This window comes from Papaver somniferum, chromosome 10 (genome assembly GCF_003573695.1).
Source record: "Papaver somniferum cultivar HN1 chromosome 10, ASM357369v1, whole genome shotgun sequence".
Lineage (NCBI taxonomy): Eukaryota > Viridiplantae > Streptophyta > Magnoliopsida > Ranunculales > Papaveraceae > Papaver > Papaver somniferum.
The window spans coordinates 82745858-82761582 of record NC_039367.1 but is presented as its reverse complement, the minus strand read 5'-3'; the positions used below and the strand labels follow the sequence as shown (position 1 = coordinate 82761582).

At 35.6% G+C, this 15725-nt stretch overlaps 1 long non-coding RNA gene across 1 annotated transcript; it reads left to right on the top strand.

The window, feature by feature from the left end:
• Positions 1 to 3171: 3171 nt before the first annotated feature.
• LOC113314977 lies at positions 3172 to 3606 on the top strand. The gene is made up of 3 exons (XR_003342639.1): positions 3172 to 3246; positions 3348 to 3422; positions 3521 to 3606. It is a non-coding gene; the product is annotated as an uncharacterized LOC113314977 (long non-coding RNA).
• The last annotated feature ends 12119 nt before the right edge of the window (positions 3607 to 15725 follow it).

Sequence of the window (15725 nt, the reverse complement as noted above, 5' to 3'; positions counted from 1 at the left end):
GTCAACAGTCAGACCGTTTGTTTTCCATTTTGAGTCAGATCTGACTCGACCTCTGACTCAGACATAACCCCTGACTCGGACTCATTTGAGTCAGGTAACAAAATATCCCTGACTCATGAGACCAAACCACTGACTCACTTATTTCCGAGTCAGATGAGTCAGATCTAACTCAAAACAAACATATCGACTCAGATCCAGATGAGTCAGGTGATTTCACTCAGATCCAGATGATTCAGATCCAGACGACTCAGATGAGTCAGGAGTAAACAAACATGGTGGAAGTTCGATATTCTATAAGAACTCCTTCCGTATACAGTGTTCCCCAAATCAATTAGGGTATTTTTAGTTCATCATCTATTTTGGATAATCACACTTCTGCATCTTAAATCGCACTATGGAATGTTGGCAGGTATAAATTGCCTTTACTTTTTGCTTTTTATCGTCTTATTAGATAAAGTTTGTATCGATTTGTTTAGTTTTTATCAATTCTTTTGTAGGCTTCAAACTCTGAGAATGGTCGGGTGGGAGATGGGGTTCAAACTTGTCGCAGATTAAATTTTGATAATGGTACAAATTTTAATAATTCTTTAGATGACGAATGCAATGATCATAATATTGATACAACAAATGCTAGTAAACGAGTCGATTTGGTTCACTCAAAATTACAAAAAGAACAAATTACAGTAATTGGAATGGAGTTTGAAACCGAAGAAGATGCGTATAGTTTGACAATTCATATGCATACGATTTTGGCTTTAGTGTTCGAAAGAGTAAAGCACATTTTTTCAGTAAAGGAAGATTGAAAGACAGACTTTATGTTTGTTCAGTTGAGGGTAAGCATGGTGTAGACAAACATGATGTTAATGTCAAGGTTCATCGCGCAGAGACAAGATTTGATTGCTTAGCGAGGATGAAAATTAGGTGTACAACAACCAATAAGTATTGTATCGTTGATTTTTCCGCTCATCATACACACGTCACTACAACCCCTAATAAGACCCATTTCTTTAGATCTCACAGAAATATGAGTGTTGTGCATACAACACAGGCTGATATGGCTGATGCTTCAGGGATCGCTTCTAGAGAAACTGTTGAATTTATGAGTAGACAAGCCGGTAGTCGCCAAAATCTCGGGTTTATACCTGTAGACTATAGAAACTATTTGCGTTCCAAGCGAATGATACAAATGAAATTAGGAGATAGGGTGGTGTATTAGAATATCTACAGAATATGCAATTAAATGATCCAAATTTTGTTTATGTTATACAAGTAGATGGGGATGATTTGATAACTAACATATTTTGGGCTGATGCAAGGATGATGGTGGACTATGAATACTTTGGCGATGTGGTATCTTTCGACACGACCCACGGGAAAAACAAAGATGGAAGACCTTTTGCTATGTTTTTTGGAGTAAACCATCATAAGCAAACAGTTATATTTGGTGCGGCATTATTGTATGATGAGACTGGAGAACCTTTATGTGGTTGTTTGATACTTTCGCTAAAACTATGTCAGGTAAGAAGCCAAAAAGTATTTTCACTGATCAAGATGCAGCAATGGTTAAAGCATTAGCTTCACAGTGGCCATAATCATGTCATCTGTTATATATTTGGCACATATATCAAAATGCTGCAAAGCATCTTAGCCATGTATTTCAGGAGTTTAAGGACTTTACAGATGATTTTACTAATTGTGTATACGATTATGAGGATGAAGAAGAATTTGTAAATGCATGGAAGAAGATGCTCGAAAAATATGGTCTTCATGACAACAACTGGTTGAAAGAGTTATTTGGAATAAGAGAAAAATGGGCATTGGTTTATGGGCGAGATACTTTTTGTGCAGAAATTATTACCACTCAGTGCAGTGAAAGTTTGAATAGTGCTTTAAAACGGTACATTAGTTACAAGTATGATTTACTGCGGTTTTCAAACGTTTTGAAAGAGTGTTAGAAAATCGCCGTTACCAAGAATTGAACATGGACTTTAAAGCTAGTCAAAGTTACCCTGCGATGTCGTTTCTAGTGAAAATTCTGAGACATGCCGCTATGATTTACACGCCGGCAATATTCACACTGTTTCAGAAAGATCTATGTAGAGCTCATGATTGTGCTTGACTGTTATTAGCGAGAACGAGACAGTGAGTACTTATGGAGTTATTCCTCATGGGAAAAATTATCATCGTACGGTAATCTTTGACTCAATGGATAATAGTATTTAATGCAGTTGCTGGAAATTTGAATTTGCCGGTTATCTATGTTTACATGCATTGAAAGTTCTATCTTTGAAAAATATCAAGAGTATTCCTGAGCCATATATACTGAGGAGGTGGAGAAAAGCCATCAAATCTGGGAGTGTAAAATCAAGTTCAAATTCTGAAGACAGAATTGACTCAAAAGAGAAGATACTAAGACGTTACAAAGAGTTAGGCAGATTGCAAGTTCAATTGGTAACAAGGGCAGCGGAGTTTGAAGAATCATATCAGATTGCTTTATCAGGTCTCAATAACATGTTAAAAGAAGTTAATGCAAGCTTTCAGGGAGTTCAAATTCAAGAAAATACAAAAAATGATGACATCTTGCCGACAGTACTTAATGATGTATCCAACACTAAAGAGTACGTCATGGATGATAATTGTAAGGTAAAAGGAATTAAAATCAAAGAAAAAACAGTTGATTTAAGTTATGTTAGACCTAAGAATGCTCTGGAGAAAATTGTAAGGAAAAAACGACCTCTTAAAGTCTTGGATCGTACCAGCAATCCCGAGAACTCTGTTGTTCCTAATTCCCAAAGCAATCTCTCAAGGACGCCTCAACTGGTGCAGCAACTGTTTATTATTTGAGCTTGCATAAGCATGTAGAAGCATCTGAAAACCATCTTTAATTGTTCATCATTTTAAATTCTAGGAACCTACTACTCTTTTTGGAACCATGTGTAAAAACAATAATAAAGTAGTACCAACACGTTACCACTACGTATTACAAACAAAAAACGACCTCGCAAAACATTGGATCCTAAAAGCAATTCTGAGACGGTTGTCCATAATTCCCAAAGCAAGCTCTCAATGACGTCTTAAGTGGTGCAGGTACTGTTTATTATTTGAGCTTACATAGAGTATCTAGAAGCATCTGCAAACCATTATTAATTGTTCATTTTATCTCTAGGAACCTACTGCGTTTTTTAGAACCATGTGTGCGAACAATAATGTAGTATCGATACGAACACCGTTACCACTACATACTATGTCGGTATTATAATTCTTCTGAACCATCTCTTTGCATATGCTATTTGATAATCGTTGTGGAATGTAAAAAAGTAACATTTATATGTTAATGTGTGTACCAGTAATACTATACTGGAGGCTATATCCCTTTTGATCCTTATCGACAACAGCCTAACATCATGGTTGGACTCTTGCAGGTACTTAATTAACTTGATTATATTGTCAAGGTTCAATAGCTTTTGATTTGAACAAATAACAATATTGGTTTGTGTTGTGCATGTGTACGCGGTTGAAGGAGCAATTGCGAAGAGGACAAAATTCGCATAATCCATGCGCGCAAAAATACCCGTGCGAACAAGAATATAGATGAAACAGAAAAAATAAGAACATAACCATTGTCGTCAAAATACTTATCTACTATCCAAGACTTGATTATTGTTATATGGATTTTAAAACGAACCTTGTCAATGCACCAGTTTGTTTTATCTTTTGATATTAAGTTTTTATTGTTGATTCATCGCGCGTAATGCCAATTGATTCATAGTACATTAGTTCTGGATTTAGAATATGTGATGTACTAAAAGAAGAGAACTACAAGAACAAGTCTACTTTGGACATGTTCTTACTGTGGAGGCTCAACTTTTAGTTTTCTTCTTTCAACTGTTCTTTGGTGCTCATGCTTGTACGTGGATATATGAGTAAATTGTAACATGAGTAAGCAAGGGATTTTTATAAGTTATGGATGTAGCTAGTTGAAGTGTTTGATCTTTGAATTGTTTTATAGGAACTTTGTTTTACATTTTCTTTTAACATGTCGACGGAAAGATAATACAGGTAATAAGCAATAACAAAATGTAAAGCAAAATGAGTTTAGGGAAGATGAACTAAAAAACCATTGTAGTCCCAAATTCATCGTAAAATATCACAACTACTCATTCATTAATAGCTTTATAAGTGATGTTCTTCAATGTTTCTTCAAGTGATGCTTCATTATACCCATTAAGGGAAGCACGAGTTAAATATGAAACTTATTCCTTTGAGATCTTTGTATTATATAGCTGACTTTTTTTATATCGCCTCGCTCTTTTTCTCCATCCCCAACAAAGCCTCTTCATTCAAACATTTTTTTTCCTCTTTCTCTCCAGCTCCAACAAAGCTTCTTTATGAATATTTTTTATTTCGACTCCATCAAAGCTTCTTCGCCAATTTATTTGATTTTTTTTTTGTTTTTTTTCTTTTTGCTCCCGCTCCAATTAAGCTTCCTTTCGTAAATGTATATATTTTTTTTAGCAAAGTTTCTTTATGCATATTATTTTTTCATTTTTTTTTAAGATGTTACCAGGCGATTTTCACATGATCATCTTTTGACTTTCGTCAAGAATAATAGATAAACTTGGTTAAAGCGAAAGCTTACCAACACATATTTCGAGAAATATGTAAGCTAGTTAAACTCAACTCGAAATATCAAATGTGTATAATGTAAAGTATATATAGCTATACGACTTTTGTCTCAATAGGAGATAGAATAGAAATAGCCTTCTGAGTGATAGATGAGTTCAAGTCTCCACGTACCTTTTGTTGATGAAGTTCCACAAGCTCCCCTTAGTAGTTCTTCGTCTTCAATCGATGAACGCCGTGAAGTATAAAGCTCAACTACACATTGTATCCTAATCCGAGACATAGCTATAAGTAGACTAGAAATCGAGATTTATAGTTTTGACAACTAAACTTGACAAACAAGCTTGAGATAACAACGCTTGCGAGTTCGACCGAGCAATGCTCTAACAATCTCCCCCTTTGTCAATTTTACTGACAAAACTATCAATACATATGGATTACAAAGTAAATAAACTTTGTAGCTTCTCATCCAAATGCTTGATTTCCTTGGTTTTTCAACATTACTCGAAATCTTCATCACTTCCAAGTACTCCAGTGATTCTGAACGTGTTCAACTCAGCATCATAGTTGTTGAAGATCCGTAGCCATAACAATATATAAAAACAAGATGTTTTCGTATTGTTATACAATTTCATAGTATTATTACACAGCATCAAAGTTCAATTGTATTACAACTTTGACAATAATACTACGTGTATCACTCTCCTTAGTCAATACTTCATCTCACAATGAAAACCACTCCCCCTTACATAATGATCCGTAAACCATATGTATTTGTAGTGTGAACTACACAATAATTCTCCCCCTTTTTGTCAATATAAATTGACAAAGGTACTAAAACTAGTGGGATCATAATGAAATTCTCATAGAGATACTTCATGACTAAAAGAGAACATATCAACTTTGTTTCGATGATTTCACATAGTCGAAACTTAATGTATTCATCAAGGAGTTTATAAAGATACAAGAAAACTCCTACAATATTCCACAGCCGCACTCCCCCACAAAGATTTGGCAATTAAGCACAAGTTCAATTAAGAACTCCCCCCATAAAATGTCATTCCCGGAAGAACAACAAGAGCGACCTTACTTTTACAAGAAAAGAAGGATTTCTTTGGACATTAACAAATCACATGAAACATGAATTTGTATCCTGAAAACTCAATAAAATTAACCATAAAGGAACCTCAATGATTAATTTAATCGGAAATGCTCAACATAAGAAAACTTACGGAGCCGTACAGTACTTTTACATAGAAGTGGATCAGGGAAAGATCAATACTGCGGAATATTCAAAGATTCATTATATTTTTCATCAATATTTTCATAATGATATCACAGACTTAATATTTGCAATTCAAAAGTTCATTCTATTTTCCATCAATATTTGCATAATGGCACAATAGACTTAACTTTTGACATATATGGGACAATCAAAGTTCACGGACGTAAACACATATCCCATAACATTATTTGCAATATATAAAACCAATAAAGATTAATACTGCAAAATCATCTTCCAAATAAACTTTAGAATTTAAATAAATAAATCTAAAAACATTGCAAGATGAAAATCGTTGGCAATAGCTATGTGTAATCACAATATACGCTATTCCAAACCCTAGCTATCCTTCTTAAACCACAAGAATAAATTCTTATAAGAAGTTTCCTAGACATTAAGATAAGAGAAGAGAAACTAACCATCATCTTCGTCATCGGAGTTCATCCAAGATGCTTGAACTTTTTCCATTTCTTCCTTGATTTTGGGAAACTTTGTAGCAATCACAAGATTGTTCTTGCACTCATTTTACCTAGGAATTGATCTTACGCACACCCTTGCGAATTTGATGAAGAAGACTCAAGATGGTAGGATTAAAAAAGTGGGGGTACAACAACCACACCCAATATTTCGCTTAGCAATCTGTTTGGAAAAACTCCAATATACTTTCTAGAAAATCAACTAGACAGTCAGACTCAATCTAGATAAAAAGTATATCTAAGAGTTTATATCTCAATCTCTCGATTTGATATATACTCAAGAAAATAGAAATCTGCGAGTCTTTATCAAATACTAGAGAGATAACTTGGATGGTACCAAAGACCAATATCCAAGTATCAATCAATTTAAATCAACAACCAAAAGGTCGTATATTCTAATTGATTGAACACCGCACAACCTGTGATATTTCAATTATATAACAAAATATAATGCGGAAAAGAAATAACACAGACACCAGAATTTTGTTAACGAGGAAACCGCAAATGCAGAAAAACCCCGGGACTTAGTCCATATTGAACACACACTGTATTAAGCCGCTACAGACACTAGCCTACTCCAAATTAACTTCGGTCTGGACTGTAGTTGAACCCCAATCAATCTCACACTGATCCAAGGTACAATTATGCTCCTACGTCTCTGATCCCAGCAGGATGCTACGTACTTGATTTCCTTAGCTGATCTCACCCACAACTAATAGATAAATTTGTATCACACAGAAAAGTATACGGTAATAGATAAATCCGTCTCCCACGAATATACCTACGAGTTTTGTTCCGTCTTTTGATAAATCAAGGTGAACAAGAACCAATTGATAAACCAGACTTATATTTCCGAAGAACAACCTAGTATTATCAATCACCTCACAATAATCTTAATCGACGCAGCGTAAAAAGATATTGCGGAATCACAAACGATGAGACGAAGTTTTTGTAATTTCTTTTATATCTTGCCTATTGGAGATATCAATCTCAAGCTAATTATTACAATTGTACTCGTACGATAGAAACAACAAGATCAGATCAGACAACTACAAGAAAGTAGTATCGGTCTGGCTTCACAATCCCAATGAAGTCTTTAAGTCATTAACCTGGTTTAGAATAAGAAACCAAAGGTTAAAGGAGAATCGACTCTAGCTTAGCACAACTAGTATCACACAGAAGGTGTGGGGATTAGGTTTCCCAGTTGCTAGAGTTCTCCGGTATATAGTCTTTCAAATCAGGGTTTGCAATCAATTTTAGCTTGGTAACAAAGCATTCAATATTCATCGTTATATGAAAACCTGATTAGATTCAAGCTAATATCTTTCAACCGTTAGATCGAAAACTAGCTTGTTATACACAAATGCAATGCACGTTTCTAGGCTTGTGTATCAGTACCCAAACTTGTACATTTGTTGGTTCAACAAGAGTTAACCAAATGGTTATCCATATGATCACTTTCATATCAACCATATTCTTCTTCACCATAGTTCAGGTGGCTCAAATGAACTAGTTAGAGAGTTGTTCAATTTCAAGGAAATCTTATGTAACAACACAAGACACAATTGAAGCAAAAACGATTTGATTCACTCGAATCGGTTCATGAACTATATAGCCACTGTTTGCAATTTGAATTCCTTAGTTTATATAAGAATAAGTTCACAAACATCGTTTTTAGATATAACCTACTCAAGTTCGCGGACTTAAGTTCCCGGACGGAGTTCACAAACTCCAGCAGAATTTCTCGGGACGAGAACTTCCACAAGTTCGCGGACTGAGTTCGCGGACTTGTCTCACGCCACCATTCCGGTTCTCTTGATCAACAAAGTTCGCAAACTTCGGTTCAAGGAATAATGACTTATACATATATGTGTTTCCACAACAATGCTTATATCCTCCAACGGTTATATAATCTAAACTCTCATTTCAATCATTGAAACATTCTTAGAGGACGTTGATATTCTATAGTTGTTATTCACAAACTATTTTTCGTCAAAGTAAGCAATTTTCAAAGTGATTGAAACTTGTCATGACTTTCGTCACTAGGTAAAGATGAACTTGGTTAAAGCGAAAGTTTACCGACACATATTTCGAGAAATAGATAGGCGAGATAAACTCGGCTCGAAATAGGAAATGTTTATTATGTAAGTCTATATACCAAAACCACTTTTGTCTCAAGATAGGAGATAAATAGACTTTCGAGTGATAGATAAGTTCAAGTCTCCACATACCTTTTAGTCGATGAAGATCCACCAATTCCTTGAGTAGTCCTTCGTCTTGTATGATGATTTCCATGGAGTTCTTGAGCTCAACTACACTTTCTATCCTAGTCCGAGACCTTAGCTATAGTAGAGTAGAAATAAAGACTTGTAGTTTTGATCACTAACATTGACAAACATGCTTGAGATAGCAACGCATGCGAGTTCGACCGAGTAATGCTCTAACAATCTCCCCATTTGTCAATTTTAGTGACAAAACTATCAATACATATGGAATACAAAAAATAAGTAAATTAACTTTTGTAGATCCTATTCCACATGTCTAATCTTCAACATTACTCGAAATCTTCGTCACTTCCAAGTACTCCAATGATCCCAAAGGTTGTAAGTTCAGCATCATCGTTGTTGAAAATCCATAGCTATAACAACGAGAAAACAAGAGTTCTCAATCATTGTTATACAATGTCATAGTATCATTACACATTGTAAAAGTTCAATTGTATCACAACTTCAACAACAATACTATGGTGATATGTATCACTCCCCCTTAGTCAATACTCCATCTCACATGGAAACCACTCCCCTTTACATAATGAACCGAAAACCATATGTATTTGTAGTGTGAACTACATATTAATTCTCCCCCTTTTTGTCAATAAAATTGGCAAAGGTACAAGAACGAGATCCTAATGAAATTTCCGAAAGAGAAATTTCATGACCAAAAGAAAGAAACACATATCATCTTATTTAGATGCAATCATATAGCCGAAGCTAAATGCATTCATCAAGGAGTTTATAAAGATACAAGATAACCCCTATAATATTCCACAGCCGCACTCCCCACAAAGATTTGGCAATTAAGCACAAGTTCAATTAAGAACTCCCCCCCATAAAATGTCATTCCCGAAAGAACAACAAGAGCGACCTTAATTTCGAAAGAAAAGAAGGATTTCTTTGGACGCAACACATAAGGAATTCTGACAGAAAATCCAATCTTACGGAAACAAATACATAATTGAAGTAAACACTACTGGAATTTCATACTCAATTTCCCAAAAGATCGAGATAAGCACAGGGGCAAGAGTCATAGAAACAATTAATGAACCAAAACAACACCAATAGACTGCCATAAGTGTTGAAAAGTAGCAGTGTCTAATGGTTTAGTGAGAATATCAGCCAATTATTGTTCGGAAGGCACAAATTCCATACTTATGATACCATTTTCATAGAGATCTCGAATAAAATGGTACCTTATATCAATGTGCTTTGTTATTGAGTGCTCAACAGGATTCTCAGTGATTCGAATCGCACTAGAGTTATCACAAAAGATCTTCATTATTCCAGTATCAATTCCATAATCAGCTAGCATTTGTTTCATCCATAGAAGTTGAGTGCAACATGACCCATCAACAATATATTCTGCTTCACATGTAGACAGGGATTGTGAATTCTGCTTCTTGCTATGCTAAGCCACAAGATTCAGCCCTACGTAGTAGAAACCCCCTGATGTACTTTATCTGTCTTCTACACATCCTGCCCAGTCAACATCTGAATAAGCAGAAAGGTCAGTGTTAGTATCAAAAGTATAAGATAGACCATACCCGACAGTGTGATTGACATATCGTATGATCCTTTTTGCAGCTGCAAGATGAGATTCCTTTGGATTAGCCTGAAATCTAGCACAACAACCAACACTAAAAGAAATATCAGGTCTAGTAGTTGTAAGATATAAAAGGCGACCAATAATAGATCGATACAATTTTTGATCTACCTTAACTCTTTTCTCATCTCTGTGCAGTTTACCAGTTGTGGGCATAGGTGTCAGTTTTGGAGATGACTTATCCAGACCAAATTTTGACACAAGATCCCTTGCATACTTTTCCTGGGATAAGTAAATTTCATCCTTATGTTGTTGAATTTGTAATCCTAAGAAGATTTTTAATTCAACATTGCTCATTTCAAATTCTTTAGCAAGAGAGACTTGGAAATCCTTTGCAAATCTCTCAGAAGTTGAACCATAGATGATATCATCTACATAGACTTGAGAAATGACAACATCTTTCCCACTCCATTTGGTAAACAAAGTTTTATCAGCTCCACCTCTTGAAAAACCTTTTCTAATGAGAGAAGTGGTAAGTTTTTCAAACCAGGCTCTAGGTGCTTGTTTTAACCCATATAATGCCTTTTTGAGCTTAAGAACATGATCTGGGAAATCAAGGTTTTTAAATCCTTTAGGTTGAGCAACATATACTTCCTCCTTTAGAATTCCCTTTAGGAATGCGGATTTTATATCCATTTGGAAAAGCTTAACCTTGAGAAAACAAGCATGAGCTAATAAAAGTCTAATGGACTCAAGTCGTGCCACAGGAGAAAAGGTTTCGTCAAAGTCGATACCTTCAATTTGTGAGTATCCTTGAGCGACAAGTCTGGCTTTATTTCTGATAATTGTGCCAAATTCATCAGTCTTGTTCTTGAATATCCATTTTGTTCCAACAATATTAACATTGGAGGGACAAGGTACGAGTTCTCATACGTCTTTTCTTTGAAATTGATTTAACTCTTCATGAATTGCATTCACCCAAAAGGGATCGTTCAGAGCTTCATCAATATTTCTTGGTTCTACTTGTGACGGATAACAACCAAAATTGCACATGTTTTGAAGTTTCCCTCTAGTCTTAGCTGTAGAATCTCTTCTCCCCTATAATACTGTTGGAATCATGATTCCTTTGAACCCAGAGGTGTCGTGGAGGGACACGTTCTCGTTCGTCAGGAGTAGCCTGATCAGTGCTCTTCTCCTCGTCACTAGAAATATCAGGATCAGCAACAGTTGGGATAACTTCAACTGATTCTGGTATTTCTTTGACTTTCTCAATTGTCTCGGTTGGAGGCAATTCAGAAGGAGGATCATCATGATGAAAATCACTAATATCATCAATGATAACATTAGCAGATTCCTTCATGACCTGGGTTCTGAGATTAAATACTCGAAAACCACGTCTATCAGAAGCATAGACAAGAAAGATACCTTCATCACTTTTGGTATCGAATTTCCCTTTATGTTCTCGATCTTTTAGGATATAGCACTTACTTCCGAACACTCTAAGATAGTGTAGGTTGAGTTTTCTTCCATACCACAACTCATAAGGAGTGTTTAGGGTTTTAGACCGTAAGTAAACACAGTTGATCAAATAACATGCTGTAAAGACAGCTTCTCCCCAAAACCTTAGAGGTAAGTTTTTGTTATGGAGCATTACCCTGGCCATTTCCTGAATGTTCCTATTCTTTATTTCTGCAACTCTATTAGCTTGAGAAGTAATGGGTGGTGAGTATTGTTGAATAATTCCAAGTTCGTCACAAAATTCAAACACCTTAGTGTCCTTGAATTCAGTTTCACGGTCGCTCCTAATTTTCTTTAGTTTGCGACCTTGTTCGTTCTGGATTCTTTTAACAATAATCTTGAATTCATCAAGGGTTTCATTCTTATGAGACAGAAATGCAACCCAAGTGAATCTGGTGTAGTCATCTACCATAATTAAAGCATACTTCTTACCATCAACTGTGGGTTGTTGAATAGGTCTGAAGAGATCCATATGAATTAAATCAAGTGGAGCTTTAGTGAGAATATCTCAAGATGATTTATGGTGAATTTTCGTTTGTTTACCCTTTTGACAGGCACCACATACACCTTCAATCTTTGCATTGATTTTGGCAACGCCTCTAACAAGTTCTTTTGTTAATGATCTTAGTTAGAAGACGGTAGTTGATGTGACCAAAACGCTCATGCCAAAGATGTGTAGATTCCACCTTAGTCAAATTGCAACAGTTGCTGAACTGAGTATCAAGAAGATAACAGTTGTTTTTACCACGAGTTCCTTGAAAAATTACTTTCCCAGTTTTGTCTATAATGTCACATTGATAGACGCATTTATGTGTCTATTTTGTTCTCAATGTTCTGTATTGTTAGACTCGATTAAATACTTATTGTGTTATTTTATGTTTTTGTAGATGTTTTTGGAAAAATAAGCTCTTGCTGAGAAATTGGCTCGAAAAGTGGTGTTTTACACCCTATGATAGAGTACTAAAGACACCCCAGAAATACACCGGAGGAACCCAGAAAAATTACTAAAGGCACCCCAAGGGACATGTGTTATTCGGACTCCAGCAACGGATAAGGGGGAGACCACTGGATAAGGGTGACCTTCTTCGCAAATTCGAAAAATAGAAAATATTTTCTCTTCACTGGCAGATTTTCTCGATTGCATTTGGACGTGATTTTGTGCGATACAATCGCTGAAACTTTGTGGAAACATGTAATATATCATAACAGAGCTGGTATGGGTGATTGTTTCGACTGAATTTGGCTGGATAATCACGTGGAAGAAATCAGAGTCCATGTTAATGTTATTGAGTTTTTATTTGTCAAAGAATATATAAATGAACCTTGTGTAGTGAATTCAGCCAAATCCTTAGTCCCAGTACCTCTCACCCATTGTTAATATATTTGTATATATATTTTTATTAAATCTAAAAATTCCATTTCCTTCACAAGTCTGAAACGAATCCTATTTACTACAACCCCATCAAAAATCAAAATCATTTTGGCGCCGCCGACGCGGATTTGTGCTTAGGTAGAATTTTTAGGGGTTTTTTTTTATTTCATTTGTTCTTTTTACGTTTCTTTGGGTGTATCTTTGTATTACAGGTTTGAAGTTGGATACTAAAGACTTGGAATCAAAGCTTAAAGCTAAAAGAGAAGGAAAAAAAAAAAAAAAAAAAAAAAAAAAAAAAAAAAAAAAAAAAAAAAAAAAAAAAAAGAGAGAGAGAATTTATTTATTTATCATTTTTTTTAGAGACCTTCCATTTTTTGTAATTATTATTATTATTATTATTTTTTTTGTATTTCTTCTCTTTTGCAATTTATTTGGACTTTGGACTTGGACAATTATTTTAATTTTTTTAAACCTTAAGGAAGGGTACATTAAATATAAAACTGTTTGCAGAGAAGGACGACGATTACAATATCGTCTCGGCCCCTCGGGTTCGCACATGACATAGGAGTCGTGGCCCGAGTCGACTTCAGCGGTTCTGCGCCCGTCTGGTACGGGAGGTAAGCTTTCGAAACACCCGCGAATCCCCTGTCAGCGGGTTTATTGTATGCCTTAAGGTGAATATATGCCGAGGATTTAAATACGGTTGTTTTAATTTCCTAGTAAAGGGAAAGGCCTGGCCAAATTAAGATAAGGACTCGGATTTCATCACCGTTTCCTTCTTGCCCGCTTTAGGAAAACGAAACCAAACGCGAACCTAAGCTTAAAATTTTGACTAGAACGAGACCTATAGGGTAACGAGCTTAGTAGGAAAGTCGTTCGAAAAATATTGGTTACTCTTTTAGCATACTTCGAAGTTCATGATGGTTTCTGTGAGTTGAATGCGTGACTGCGCCGCCTTGTGATAGCGGTGAGGCCTTGGGTATCAAAGCTCCACTGAGCTTCCCTCGCCTCAATTCAACTTACTTTGACTCGGATTGATTCCATAGGGGTTTGCTTAAATTGTAACGAATTCCCTTTCGAAGGATTAGAAGCTGGTCTAGAAACAATCTAAGTGGATCCATCATGCTTGTTGTTTGCTAGATTTTATAGGTTTGATTTGGTCGAGTCAGCCTTGTTTGTGATTGTGTAGAATTCCCTTGCAATTAAGAATGTCGAACTGGTATGATAGAAGCCAATACAATGATTATCGACCTAAATTTGAATATGGACATCATCCTTTTTATGACCATGTTGGGAATAGTGGTTGGGAACGCCATCCTTTGGAAGGATATGGGTCATACCCTGGTGAGCCCAATTACTATCCACACATGCATCAGTCTTACGAGCAAGAATATTATAGTACTAGTTCTTCGTCTCTAGAGGATACAATCAAACTATTGAAAAGTAGTCCTTTTTATGATCCCTCTGTTCCTATTCCTCCTTTAGAAGAGTCCCCCAGGGAGTTAGCTGAGTCGACGCGTAAGTTAGATGAGATGAATAGTGTAATTATAGACGAAAGAACTACAATAATGAGTGAACTTTCTATAGAGGAATCCCTCAAGCTGATGGCTGAGACGAACGAAAGACTTGCTCGAAATAATCTTACTTTCCAATATAGTGTTTCCAATAATACCCTTAAAAATGAGGATAGTTATTTTCATAATCAAGATGAATAGGTTAAAATTGGTAACACTACTTGTTTCGATGAGGTTCGATATTTTTCATGTTATTATGATAAGGATAGTGTTGATGAAGAATCATACTTATGTAGGAATAGTGATCAGGAAATGGTTACTCCAATTGAGCTTTACAATGATAATATTATTTCTAGTTCAAATCCAAATAATTTTAATAATTATTCACCTATTCAAAAGGACGAGGATTTGACTAGAGATACCCTCGTTTTAGACGATGTAGTATTTCATGTTTACAAAGCCGATAATGATTTAGAGGAACGAGTTTATTCTGAGAATTTTTAAAGTCTAGCGATTTAGAAACAATAATCTTAGACGAAGAAGATGAACTCGTAGAGATGAGTGAGGATGAACCTGACTTAGAAGAATCAATTGACCATTTCCAGGAATCTGATGACCTAGAAATTAGGGAAGTTGTGACTAGTCTTTCTAGAGACTTTGGGGGTGATTATCATTCTCCATGTGCTTTAACTCATAGAAAGTTCCCTCGTGTAGGACTTGACATTTATGCCTCAACCATATTACAAGATTATCTTCATACATGTTTTCCCGAACCTAATGATGTCCATAGAGAAGCTTAGTTGTTAGAAACCCATCCTATGGTTGATGTGGTTAACCCAGGCTATGATACCAAGATTGACTTTGTTTTCCCACCAAAAACTTTTCTTCCAATTGAGGGAACATATGATTTTCAGATGTGTCGGATATTAAGTTTTGAGAGTAAACCTAATAACTTTAGGATATTAGGGTCGACACATTTTCTTAAGAATGACCATTATTATGGTCAACTTTGTGAGTCAAATCTAATTGACTTAGAGGATCCCCAATTATTCAGGTTGTTGTTATGTGCTTCTAAGTTCTTAGTTGAGTTTTTCTAGACTCTAATACCTGAACCGGATCTT